The 13,056-nt window shown below is 47.5% G+C and overlaps 1 protein-coding gene across 1 annotated transcript in view; it reads right to left on the reverse strand.

The window, feature by feature from the left end:
* The window catches only part of LOC139229996 (cytokine receptor common subunit beta-like), a 62,595-nt gene extending 54,074 nt beyond the window's left edge, over positions 1 to 8,521 (reverse strand). Inside the window, exon 1 of the mRNA XM_070861707.1 lies at positions 8,264 to 8,521. The gene's annotated coding sequence lies outside the window, so the exon portion shown is untranslated. The remainder of the gene's footprint in view (positions 1 to 8,263) is intronic.
* Between the last annotated feature and the right edge of the window lie 4,535 nt (positions 8,522 to 13,056).

Raw genomic sequence — 13,056 nt, forward strand, 5'->3', positions numbered from 1 at the left:
GAAACTTCAGTACCCCCTTCCTGCTTTCTCGCCATAACCCTTGATCCCCTGAGTAGTAAGGACTTCATCTAACTCCCTTTTGAATATATTTAGTGAATTGGCCTCAACTACTTTCTGTGGTAGAGAATTCCACAGGTTCACCACTCTCTGGGTGAAGAAGTTTCTCCTCATCTCGGTCCTAAATGGCTTACCCCTTATCCTCAGACTGTGACCCCTGGTTCTGGACTTCCCCAACATTGGGAACATTCTTTCTGCATCTAACCTGTCTAAACCCGTCAGAATTTTAAACGTTTCTATGAGGTCCCCTCTCATTCTTCTGAACTCCAGTGAATACAAGCCCAGTTGATCCAATCTTTCTTGATAGGTCAGTCCCGCCATCCCGGGAATCACTCTGGTGAACCTTCGCTGCACTCCCTCAATAGCAAGAATGTCCTTCCTCAAGTTAGGAGACCAAAACTGCACACAATACTCCAGGTGTGGCCTCACCAAGGCCCTGTACAACTGTAGCAACACCTCCCTGCCCCTGTATTCAAATCCCCTCGCTATGAAGGCCAACAAGCCATTTGCTTTCTTAACCGCCTGCTGTACCTGCATGCCAACCTTCAATGACTGATGTACCATGACACCCAGGTCTTGTTGCACCTTCCCTTTTCCTAATCTGTCACCATTCAGATAATAGTCTGTCTCTCTGTTTTTACCACCAAAGTGGATAACCTCACATTTATCCACATTATACTTCATCTGCCATGCATTTGCCCACTCACCTAACCTATCCAAGTCACTCTGCAGCCTAATAGCATCCTCCTCGCAGCTCACACTGCCACCCAACTTAGTATCATCCGCAAATTTGGAGATACTGCAATTAATCCCCTCGTCTAAATCATTAATGTACAATGTAAACAGCTGGGGCCCCAGCACAGAACCTTGCGGCACTCCACTAGTCACTGCCTGCCATTCTGAAAAGTACCCGTTTACTCCTACTCTTTGCTTCCTGTCTGACAACCAGTTCTCAATCCACGTCAGCACACTACCCCCAATCCCATGTGCTTTAACTTTGCACATTAATTAATCTCTTGTGTGGGACCTTGTCGAAAGCCTTCTGAAAGTCCAAATATACCACATCAACTGGTTCTCCTTTGTCCACTTTACTGGAAACATCCTCAAAAAATTCCAGAAGATTTGTCAAGCATGATTTCCCTTTCACAAATCCATGCTGACTTGGACCTATCATGTCACCATTTTCCAGATGCACTGCTATGACATCCTTAATAATTGATTCCATCATTTTACCCACTACTGAGGTCAGGCTGACCGGTCTATAATTCCATGTTTTCTCTCTCCCTCCTTTTTTAAAAAGTGGGGTTACATTGGCTACCCTCCACTCCATAGGAACTGATCCAGAGTCAATGGAATGTTGGAAAATGACTGTCAATGCATCCGCTATTTCCAAGGCCACCTCCTTAAGTACTCTAGGATGCAGTCCATCAGGCCCTGGGGATTTATCGGCCTTCAATCCCATCAATTTCCCCAACACAATTTCCCGACTAATAAAGATTTCCCTCAGTTCCCCCTCCTTACTAGACCCTCTGACCCCTTTTATATCCGGAAGGTTGTTTGTATCCTCCTTAGTGAATACCGAACCAAAGTACTTGTTCAATTGGTCTGCCATTTCTTTGTTCCCCGTTATGACTTCCCCTGATTCTGACTGCAGGGGACCTACGTTTGTCTTCACCAACCTTTTTCTCTTTACATACCTATAGAAACTTTTGCAATCCGCCTTAATGTTCCCTGCAAGCTTCTTCTCGTACTCCATTTTCCCTGTCCTAATCAAACCCTTTGCCCTCCTCTGCTGAGTTCTAAATTTCTCCCAGTCCCCAGGTTCGCTGCTATTTCTGGCCAATTTGTATGCCACTTCCTTGGCTTTAATACTATCCCTGATTTCCCTAGATAGCCACGGTTGAGCCACCTTCCCCTTTTTATTTTTACGCCAGACAGGAATGTACAATTGTTGTAATTCATCCATGCGGTCTCTAAATGTCTGCCATTGCCCATCCACAGTCAACCCCCTAAGTATCATTCGCCAATCTATCCTAGCCAATTCACGCCTCATACCTTCAAAGTTACTCTTCTTTAAGTTCTGGACCATGGTCTCTGAAATTACTGTTTCATTCTCCATCCTAATGCAGAATTCCACCATATTATGGTCACTCTTCCCCAAGGGGCCTCGCACAATGAGATTGCTAATTAATCCTCTCATTACACAACACCCAGTCTAAGATGGCCTCCCCCCTAGTTGGTTCCTCAACATATTGGTCTAGAAAACCATCCCTTATGCACTCCAGGAAATCCTCCTCCACCGTATTGCTTCCAGTTTGGCTAGCCCAATCTATGTGCATATTAAAGTCACCCATTATAACTGCTACACCTTTATTGCATGCACCCCTAATTTCCTGTTTGATGCCCTCCCCAACATCCCTACTACTGTTTGGAGGTCTGTACACAACTCCTACTAACGTTTTTTGCCCTTTGGTGTTCTGCAGCTCTACCCATATAGATTCCACATCATCCAAGCTAATGTCTTTCCTAACTATTGCATTAATCTCCTCTTTAACCAGCAATGCTACCCCACCTCATTTTCCTTTTATTCTATCCTTCCTGAATGTTGAATACCCCTGAATGTTGAGTTCCCAGCCCTGATCATCCTGGAGCCACGTCTCCGTAATCCCAATCACATCATATTTGTTAACATCTATTTGCACAATTAATTCATCCACCTTATTGCGGATACTCCTTGCATTAAGACACAAAGCCTTCAGGCTTGTTTTATTAACACCCTTTGTCCTTTTAGAATTTTGCTGTACAGTGGCCCTTTTTGTTCTTTGCCTTGGGTTTATAGTGCCATGGGATCTTTTACATCTGCTTGAGAGAGCAGACGGGGCCTCGGTTTAATGTCTCATCCGAAAGGCGGCACCTCCGACAGTGCAGCACTCCCTCAGCACTGTACTGGGAGTGTCAGCCTCGATTTTTGTGCTCAATTTCCTGGAAAATGACATAAACCCACAACCATTTTGACTCAGAGGCGAGTGTGCTTCCCACTGAGCCACAGCTGATATTCAAAGACATAGGTTTTAGAGAGAGCCTTAAAGAGGGAGAGGTAGAGAGGCGGGTCAGTGTACTACATAATGAAAAGGACATTATGTAATATAGAGTATATTATATATTATAGCAGAAAGCACCCATCCTTTGATGCTCCTCCATATATTGATTAATGTATAATCTCTTACACAAGCATCACTGCACTCCAGAAAGTATGCGATACACTCAGAGATACTTGATGACATGATAAGGTGAGACATAATTGCAAGAATTCTCCTTTATTTCTTCTGAAAGCTCCATATATTTGAATAAATCATGCGTGGACCTATTATACTTTAGTTCCTCTCACTGTATACATAGTTCAATTTAAATAATCTACCAGTATTTACACCATTCATTACCCTCAGCATTTTAGAAACCTGGATATTATCTCTTCTCAGTTTTCAGTTGTAATATCCCTTCAGCCGTTGTGTCGCTCTCACAGATATCAGCCAGCTCAGAAAGCTTCTATCAACTGATTGCTCAATTAAGGTGTCAGCTGTTGTTCAGTGGACAGCACACTCGCCTCTGAGTCAGAAGGTTGTGGGTTCAAGCCCCATTCCAGAGACTTGAGTACATAAATCCAGGCTGACGCTCCCAGTGCAGGGCTGAGGGAGTGCTGCACTGTCGGAGGTGCTGTCTTTCATAAAATACATTAAACCGAGGCCCCATCTGCCCTCTCAGGTGGACGTAAAAGATCCCGCGGCCCTATTTCCGAAGAAGAGTTGGGAAATTATCCCCGGTGTCCTGGGCCAATATTTATCCCTCAATCAACATCACTTAAAACAGGTTATCTGGTCATTATCACATTGTGGGAGCTTGCTGTGCATAAATTGGCTGCTGCGTTTCCTACATTATAACAGTGACTACACTACAAAAGTACTTCATGGTATTAGGGGTAATGTACTGATGTGGATAGAGAACTGGTTGGCAGACAGGAAGCAGAGAGTCGGGATAAACGGATCCTTTTCAGAATGGCAGGCAGTGACTAGTGGAGTGCCGCAGGGCTCAGTGCTGGGACCCCAGCTCTTTACAATATCCATTAGCGATTTAGATGAAGGAATTGAGTGTAATATCTCCAAGTATGCAGATGACACTAAACTGGGTGGCGGTGTGAGCTGTGAGGAGGACACTAAGAGGCTGCAGGGTGACTTGGACAGGTTAGGTGAGTGGGCAAATGCATGGCAGATGCAGTATAATGTGGATAACTGTGAGATTATCCATTTTGGGGGCAAAAACACGAAGGCAGAATATTATCTGAATGGCAGTAGATTAGGAAAAGGGGAGGTGCAACGAGACCTGGGTGTCACGGTTCATCAGTCATTGAAAGTTGGCATGCAGGTGAAGAAGGCAAATGGTATGTTGGCCTTCATAGCTGGGGGATTTGAGTATAGGAGCAGGGAGGTCTTACTGCAGTTGTACAGGGCCTTAGTGAGACCTCACCTGGAATATTATGTTCAGTTTTGGTCTCCTAATCTGAGGAAGGACGTTCTTGCTATTGAGGGAGTGCAGCGAAGGTTCATCAGACTGATTCCCAGGATGGCTGGACTGTCATATGAGGAGAGACTGGATCAACTGGGCCTTTATTCACTGGAGTTTAGAATGATGAGAGGGGATCTCATAGAAATGTATAAGATTCTGATGGGACTGGACAGGTTAGATGCGGGAAGAATGTTCCCGATGTTGGGGAAGTCCAGAACCAGGGGACATAGTCTTAGGATAAGAGGTAGGCCATTTAGGACTGAGATGTGAGAAACTTCTTCACTCAGAGAGTTGTTAACCTGTGGAATTCCCTGCTACAGAGAGTTGTTGATGCCAGTTCATTGGATATATTCAAGAGGGAGTTAGATATGGCCCTTACAGCTATGGGGATCAAGGGGTCTGGAGAGAAAGCAGGAAAGGGGTACTGAGGGAATGATCAGCCATGATCTTATTGAATGGTGGTGCAGGCTCGAAGGGCCGAATGGCCTACTCCTGCACCTATTTTCTATGTTTCTACATTTCATTGGCTATAAAGCTCTTTGGGATGTCCTGAAGTCATGAAAGGCGCTATAGAAATGCAAGTCTTTTTTTATCAAAAACCTCAAAGTATAGCTGGAGACCAGATAATAATGTTAAAATGCGAGCAAGGAGCAGTGAGTTTAAGGCAGTCAGATTGATTCCCCCAAGTCTTCACTTTCCCTCGAACTCCTTTGAACCTTTGAGGGGCTTGCTGGGCTGGACAGATGCATGGACCCCCTGTCCCTTCTCCTGACATGTACCACATCTGGTATCTGCATGTCAGGAGAAGGAACAGGGCTCTGCAGCAGGAGGAGCAGCGGAGGAGAATGGCCCTCGTTTGGAGATGAATGCCGCCGGTCAACGGCACAATACGCCAGACACCACGGACCCCTCACGCCGATCCCTCAGCCTGTCCAATCCGGCACCGACCTGACCTGCAGGCCCCGCGATCTCAGCAGCTGAACGTTTATGAGGAAAGTTGTATCTGGGTTCGGTCCCTCCGTTCTCAGGTGCTCCACGGGGTCTGGGTCAAGAATACCCGAAGCTGTCTCCCGACAGCTCTTTGACATCGTGAGGTCCCTCTGACAGTGCTCAGATAACAACAGCCAAATGTCACCTCTGTAACCACTGCCCAACCCCTTCACTAACGAATCCTTCCAAAGCTCGAGGTCCTCAATGTAGGATAGCCACCAAGAGATCCAATGGGGAATGCAGGAGGAACTTCTTTACCCAGAGAGTGGGGAGAATGTGGAACTCACTACCACCATAGAATAGTTGAGGCGAATAGCATAGAGGCATTTAAGGGGAAGATGGATAAACACATGAGTGAGAAAGGAATAGAAGGTTATGCAGATAGGCTCAGATGAAGTAGGGTAGGAGGAGGCTGATGTGGAACATAAGCACCAGTTGTGCTGTAGACTATGTAACTCTATGTCTTCTTAGGCGGTCCCTCATATCGAGGATGACTTGCTTCCAACCAAAAAGGGATGAGTTCACAGGTGTTTCTCTGAAAGACCTAATATTTCAGATCCCGAACTACACCCTGAAGGGTGGAAGATGCCTGTGCGTGGATTTTTTTAACGTGTGGTGACCGTTGCACACCAGCCACCACTTGGGCTTGACAGAGCTAGGTCTTGGTCCAGTGGCAAGGGTTAACCAAGACGACTGGAGACTAGCTCTGCTGCACGCATCGAATGCGCACACGTATCGTAGCGTGGGCTGGCCCGTGCTGCCCCTGGGCCCTCGACTCTTATGGTCCCCGAACTCACACCTCTCGTGGGCCTCTATGTACTAGCTTGGTGGCAGTGTTGGTTCTCAGCATACCTTCCAACATTTCTGTGTTAGAGTGAAAGTGACTCGTGTGCCCTACAGGAAAAAGGAATCCAAGCAATAGCAGAGAGGGAGGAGAACAGAGAACAAGAGTCCCTCTAAGCTTCGCATTTCACTTCCCTCGAGGGTGCTGCAGCTCACACTTTGGGTTTGGGTTGTACAAACAATGGCCCAATCGTGGATACATCCTTGATAAAGTGCAACATCCCCACTGACACCTGGGAGTCCCTGGCCAAAGACCGCCCTAAGTGGAGGAAGTGCATCTGGGAGGGCGTTGAGCACCTCGAGTCTCGTCGCCGAGAGCGTGCAGAAAACAAGCGCAGGCAGCGGAAGGAGCGTGCGGCAAACCAGACTCCCCACCCACCCTTTCCTTCAACCACTGTCTGTCCCACCTGTGACAGAGACTGTAATTCCCGTATTGAACTGTACCGCCACCTGAGAACTCACTTTTAGAGTGGAAGCAAGTCTTTCTCGATTTCGAGGGACTGCCCATGATTGATTGATTGATGAGTGGATACATGTAAAAGATGGGTCCGCTTATACTGCCACTCCTGCCGAAACTACAGAAACTTCTTCCACACTTGATCTCGGGTCCTCTGCTTAACCTCCCGGCATGTCACTCGAACCTCTGCTCGCAGAGGAGAATGTCATCCAGTTCCAAACGAGAGCTACTCCCCTTTACTGCCTCTCCTGCTGCAGGAAACTTCAAACCATCCTGGTAAATAGTGGATTTTTTCTCAAAGCCCAGCAACGCCTCGATTTTAACATTCCCGTTCTTATTTTCAAATCCCTCTATGGCCTTCGCGCTCCCCCCCCACCCCCCTTGCTATCCCTGGACCCTCTTCTAAGCCCTGCAGCCAACGTTCCCTAACATCTAACCCCCTCGATAGATCCAGCTAACTATCTGACCAATCTCAACCAAATCCACCAAAACAGATTCACAGGCTGCTTGTGCAAATTGCCTGCAGTGTTTGCCCACAAAACAGCAGTGACTTCAGCTCCGCAGTGACTCATTGTTGTGAAGCAGTCCCGAGTAAGTGAAAGGCGTTGTATAAATATAACTTCTTTCTTTCGTTTGGCTCGCGAAAATCGCCGCAGACGTTTCAATCTCAACTTCTACATCAATCTGGTCCTTTCAGAAACAAACAGTTCAAGAATAAGCAGCTAAAGAAAGACTCATTTTACAATGATAAAACCACCGACACATCAAGAACAGCTTCATTTTTATAACGTTACAGAGAATATACAGCACAGAAACAGGCCATTCGGCCCAATCGGTCCGTGCCAGTGTTTATGCTCCACACCAACCCCCTCCCACCCCTCTTCATCTCACCCTATCAGCATATCCTTCTATTCCCTTCTCCCTCAGATGTTTATCTAGCCTTGCCTTAAATGCATCAACCACTCCCTGTGGTAGCGAGTTTCACATTCTCACCACTCTCTGGGGAAAGAAGTTTCTTCTGAATTCCCTATTGGATTTATTAGTGACTATCTTATATTTATGGCCCCCCTAGTTTATTATTAATGTTATTTATTTGCCCCTACCCTAAAACACTAAAAAACATAGACACTCTAGTGCCCCTTTATCTCCACTCTGTAATACCATTTAAACCAAAGGTTTATTCTTTAATCAATGCACTGTTACTGGGACATATGTGCTGAGAATACTCAAAGAGATCTGGTTCGCCAGTGACACAGTACAGAATTCAAACAAGCATAAGTGAACAAAACGTGTTTCTGCTTCAACGGTAACACCCCTCAGTTTAAAAGCTGAAAGAAACTGGTTACAAATGCTTACCTCCCAGGCTGGGCTTGGGGCTGCCACTCTGACCGCTGTGCTAGTGATACTTAGCTTGTCAACCGTTTCCTCCTTACTGCCGCCTCTGCACGCTGCTGATTGGGTGGGAGCTTTCTCAGAGCTCTCCACAGTGTACAGGAAAGGTTCTATGTTTTGCCAGAAGTTTATTCCAGCTGTGGATTTTTTGTTATAATGGGACCCTGTCTGCAATTCCTGGCTTCAGGGGGAAGTTATATGAATGTTCAGAAGGAGGTTAATGAAAAACATGAAGCCACTGCAGCTTACGGGAAGTCAGCTGAGATTGGCTGCACTTTTTTTTTTAAGAATATGGGAAATTCCATGGAATTGTTTTGGCAGAAACACCAGTGAATCAGCGACACATGAGCAAACACTATTCCCTGTAAGTGGGCGGCGAGTCAGGCAGTCACCCAGAGGGGAACAGAAGAGACAAGCAAGGGAGGCTCAGGGACATAGGGAGAGACAAAGGCACATATAGAGACAGGACCAATGACACGTATCTGGTCAGGGAATGGGATCTAATGTGAGTGGAGGGACAGAAATGATCACAGAAGCACAGAGAACTAGGGAGAGAGACTTAGGGCACAGAGGCACAGAGAGGGAGAAAGACAGACACGAGACACAGATACACATGACCAGGCTGGGAATAGGATTCATTGTTGGCAAAGAGAGAGAGCAAGCAAGAAGAAAAGAGCAGAGACTTGATGTATATACCATCTACAAGATACAGCGCATCTTGTAGATGGTACACACTGCAGCCACATTGCGCCGGTGGCGGAGGGAGTGAATGTTGAAGGTGGTGGATGGGGTGCCAATCAAGCGGGCTGCTTTGTCCTGGATGGTGTTGAGTTTCTTGAGTGTTGTTGGAGCTGCGCTCATCCAGGTAAGTGGAGAGTATTCCATCACACTCCTGACTTGTGCCTTGTAGATGCTGGAAAGGCTTTGGCGAGTCAGGAGGTGAGACACTCGTCACAGAATATCCAGCCTCTGACCTGCTCTTGTTGCCACAGTATTTATGTGGCTGGTCCAGTTAAGTTTCTGGTCAATGGTGACCCCCAGTATGTTGATGGTGGAGTATTCAGCGATATTAATGCCGTTGAATGTGAATGTGAATGAAAAAAAAAATGATAGAGAGAAAAAAGAAAGTAAGTCTTGCATTTACATAGACCACTGGACATCCCAAAGCTTACAGCCAATTAAGTACTTTTGGAGTGTAGTCACTGTTGTAATGTGGGAAACGCAGCAGCCAATTTGTGCACAGCAAGCTCCCACAAACAGCAATGTGGTAATGGCCAGATAATCTGTTTTTGTTATGTTGATTGAGGGATAAATATTGGCCAGGGCGACTGGGATAACTCCTCTGCTCTTCTTCGATATAGTGCAATGGGATCTTTTACGTCCACCTGAGAGAGCAGACGGAGCCTCGGTTTAACGTCTCATCTGAAAGACGGCACCTCCGACAGTGCAGCACTCCCTCAGCACTGCCCTGGGAGCGTCAGCCAGGATTTTTGTGCTCAAGCCCCTGGAGTGGGACTTGAGCCCACAACCTTCGGAGTCTGGTCGTGAAAGACGCTATGTAAATGCAAGACTTTCTTTCTTGACGGATGTGTGAGCATGTAGCAAGAGCGCAACACGAAAATCTTGTAGACTGGCTCAACAGAAAGGGAAATTCGCACACCAGAGGTTAATGTTGCTGTTTACTGGCTACGTAAGCAAGCACCTGTGGGGAAAAGCCAATCTCAAACGTCCCGAATAAATGACTCAGCCCAGTGATGTAGGCAGCAACGTGCGCAGAACCGCCCGTACCAGTTGGGACAAGTTAGCATAAAAGCAAGCTCTGCACACAGATTATGTTCACGGAATCGTAAAACAGCTGAACCTGCTGGGAATAGAGACCGAGTCATGGAAAACTGTGTCCACAAGTTTTCCCATGTGAAACAAAAGGGAACCGGAATGACTCAAGGATTCAGGTTTCCCAGGATCTGTGTCAACATGGCACCAAGAGACGACATTTACAAACCCAGAAAATGCTGGAAAGGCTGCACAGTTCAGGTAGTGCCCACGGAGAGAGACTCAGTCAACGGGCTGGGTTTTCAGCTTTCTCCATTTGGCAGCGAAAACGCAGGTGATGCGTGAAAATGACCGCCCAATCAGCGTTCACGATTAATTGCCCAGCTTTCAGCATTTGGGGGTCTGTACCGGGGGGGGGGGGGGGGTGCAAAGGGACGTGTTGCATTATGTCCGTGGCGCAAAAACCCGAATCCTCGCCAACTTTAGTGCGGGGACGGGAGCGCTCCGAGAGAGGCCCTGGGAGGGGGAAAAAAACATTATCAACACCCTTACCTGGCAAATCACTGCAAAAAAAAGTTCCCTTTTTTCAGGTTTTCCAACCTCCCGCTGCCGGCACGGTTGGACTGCCGTGTTTTCCCTGGCGGTCTGTACCTTGTCGTACGGGTCGGTTGAGTCTCGAAACTCGGTCTTTGTCGCACTGCAAATTGTTGCACACCCCAGTGCAGCTCTGTCCGGCCGTGCCCCCGCAATAAAAGCTGAGGGTCGCGACCGGGGCGAGAAACAGCCAAGCGCCCGGTTTTGTGCCGCGGAGGGTCAAAGCGCGGCGAAAAGCCGGTCACAAACCCCTAGAAAATCCAGTCCCATGGTTTCGGGTCGATGGCCTCGCCTCAGAACTGGTGAAGTAATTTCTCTCCTTCTGTCTCCTCAAAAGTGCCAAGGCTATTCTTGGTCTCTGCAGAGTAGGCTTTAGGAGTGCTTGTGCCTGTCACAGCTAACCTGGGTTTCCGCCACTGATGATTAACAAGATGCGCTGGCTGTGAATTCCAATGTTAGGATGGGGGCTGGCTATGATGCGCTCTGTAAAGAAAGAAAGGGGCGGAAATTCGGTCACGCCTCTGTCGCGGCGTTAATCTGGGTGGGTCGGTAAATTTTGTGCCGGGGAATGGTTTGCGTCTGCCGCCGCAAAATTCATCAGCTGGGCCCTGAGTTTGGAGCGGAGCGCTAAGGGAGGCGTTGCACACCTCTTTTAGGGTGCTAGACCTGCTGAGCAAGGGAAAATCCCGATCTAAACAGCCGGCCTCGGAGTGCCCTATTGAGAGACCGGGGGAAACAAAACCTGAAAACCCCCCTCCACCAAAAACATTCTCAACATAAATCGCAAAAACTAAAAATGAAGAACAATCACACTCACCTGAGGTCGATATTACTTACCTCACTGCAGCCGCTACAGCTTCTACAGGCGTTTCCACCAGGGGGCGCTACTGGGCGCTAAGGGGTGGGCGCGATCCACATATCGAACTGGTGTCACAACCAGGGGTGTTGCACACCGGCTTGCCTCTCCCGGGCGTTAATGCTCCTCGCCCCGTCGAAACTGGCCCTGAATGTCCCGGTGGGGCACTGGAAGCTGGTCGCCCGCCCAGAAGGGCTTACCGCCGCCATTGCGGCCCCTCTGGGGCGCTAACAGAGGCGGCAGAAGACCGAAAATCCAGCCCAAAGACTTGTGTTTATATAGTGCCTTTCACCTCAGGACCGGGTGAGTCTCGAAACTCTAAAAGCGCACCACAGCCAATGAAATACTTTTGGAGTGTAGTCACTGTTGTAATGTAGGAAACGCAGCAGCCAATTTGTGCACAGCAAGCTCCCACAAACAGCAATGTGATAATGACCAGATAATCTGATGTTGGTTGAGGAATTAATATTGGCCAGGACACCGGGGATAACTCCCCTGTTCTTCTTCAATCTCTTGCCATGGGATCTTTTACATCCACCTGAGAGGGAAGACAGGGCCACGATGGGCTGAGTGGCCTCCTTCTGTGCCATAATTTTTCTATGATTCTATGACAGGGCCTTGATTTAATGACACATCCAAAAGACAGCATTTCCGACAGTGTAGCACTCCCTCAGTACTGCACTGGGAGTGGAACTTGAACCCACAACCTTCTGCCCCAGAGGCAAGAGTGCTACCCACTGAGCCTCAGGCTGACAGAGCGAGGAATGCTTTACTGAGACACACTTGAAGAATGGTCACTGAGGTTAGGTCCATTTGTCGGTGGGAAACAAGCCACAGCATCAGTCAAAGTTGTTTTGGAGAGGGGACAGGACATGACACGAGATAAAATTGTAAAAAGCAGAAACGATTGGTGTGGCTGAGTCATTGAAGCAGTTTTTAGAAACACCATCCATGCCCTTTCAGCCGCAGATCAACTTGTTACTGATCCTTCCTCCAATTTTCTTCCTTTTCTCTGCTGAAGGCAGTGACTCAAGCTGTGGTGGAGATCTGTGGGTATTGATCTTCTTCCAGTACCTGGACCATAGAAGGAAATCAAAGCAAAGCCTGGCCCTGTCCTCAGTTGACGCACATGCCCACCTTCTGGTGCTTATCACTAGATAGCGATCCAGAGCTGTGTATGTATGCACCTGTGAGTATGCTAACGGGTTTGTGGAGCTGCTAAGTTGTGAGTAGCTTAACCAGTCACATGAGGATCACAAGACTCAATAAAACCCCAGTCAGTTGGGTTCGGGGGATCCACGATGAGGCAGGTGGTTGTAGATGAACTGGTAATGTGTAGTGTGATTGTTAAACCTTTTGCTAATAAACCAACTAGTTCTTAATAGCAATGTGTTGCTATGAATTCTTAAGCAAAGATCCCATGAAGCAAATACATTATAAGTGGGACCTCTTTGCTATCTTTTCCCATTTCAAACCACACACACTGATTCCAGTTGTACTATCCCACTTGGATCTACTCACTCAACAATAACTT

The sequence above is a fragment of the Pristiophorus japonicus genome, chromosome 19, assembly GCF_044704955.1.
Source record: "Pristiophorus japonicus isolate sPriJap1 chromosome 19, sPriJap1.hap1, whole genome shotgun sequence".
Classification (NCBI taxonomy): domain Eukaryota; kingdom Metazoa; phylum Chordata; class Chondrichthyes; family Pristiophoridae; genus Pristiophorus; species Pristiophorus japonicus.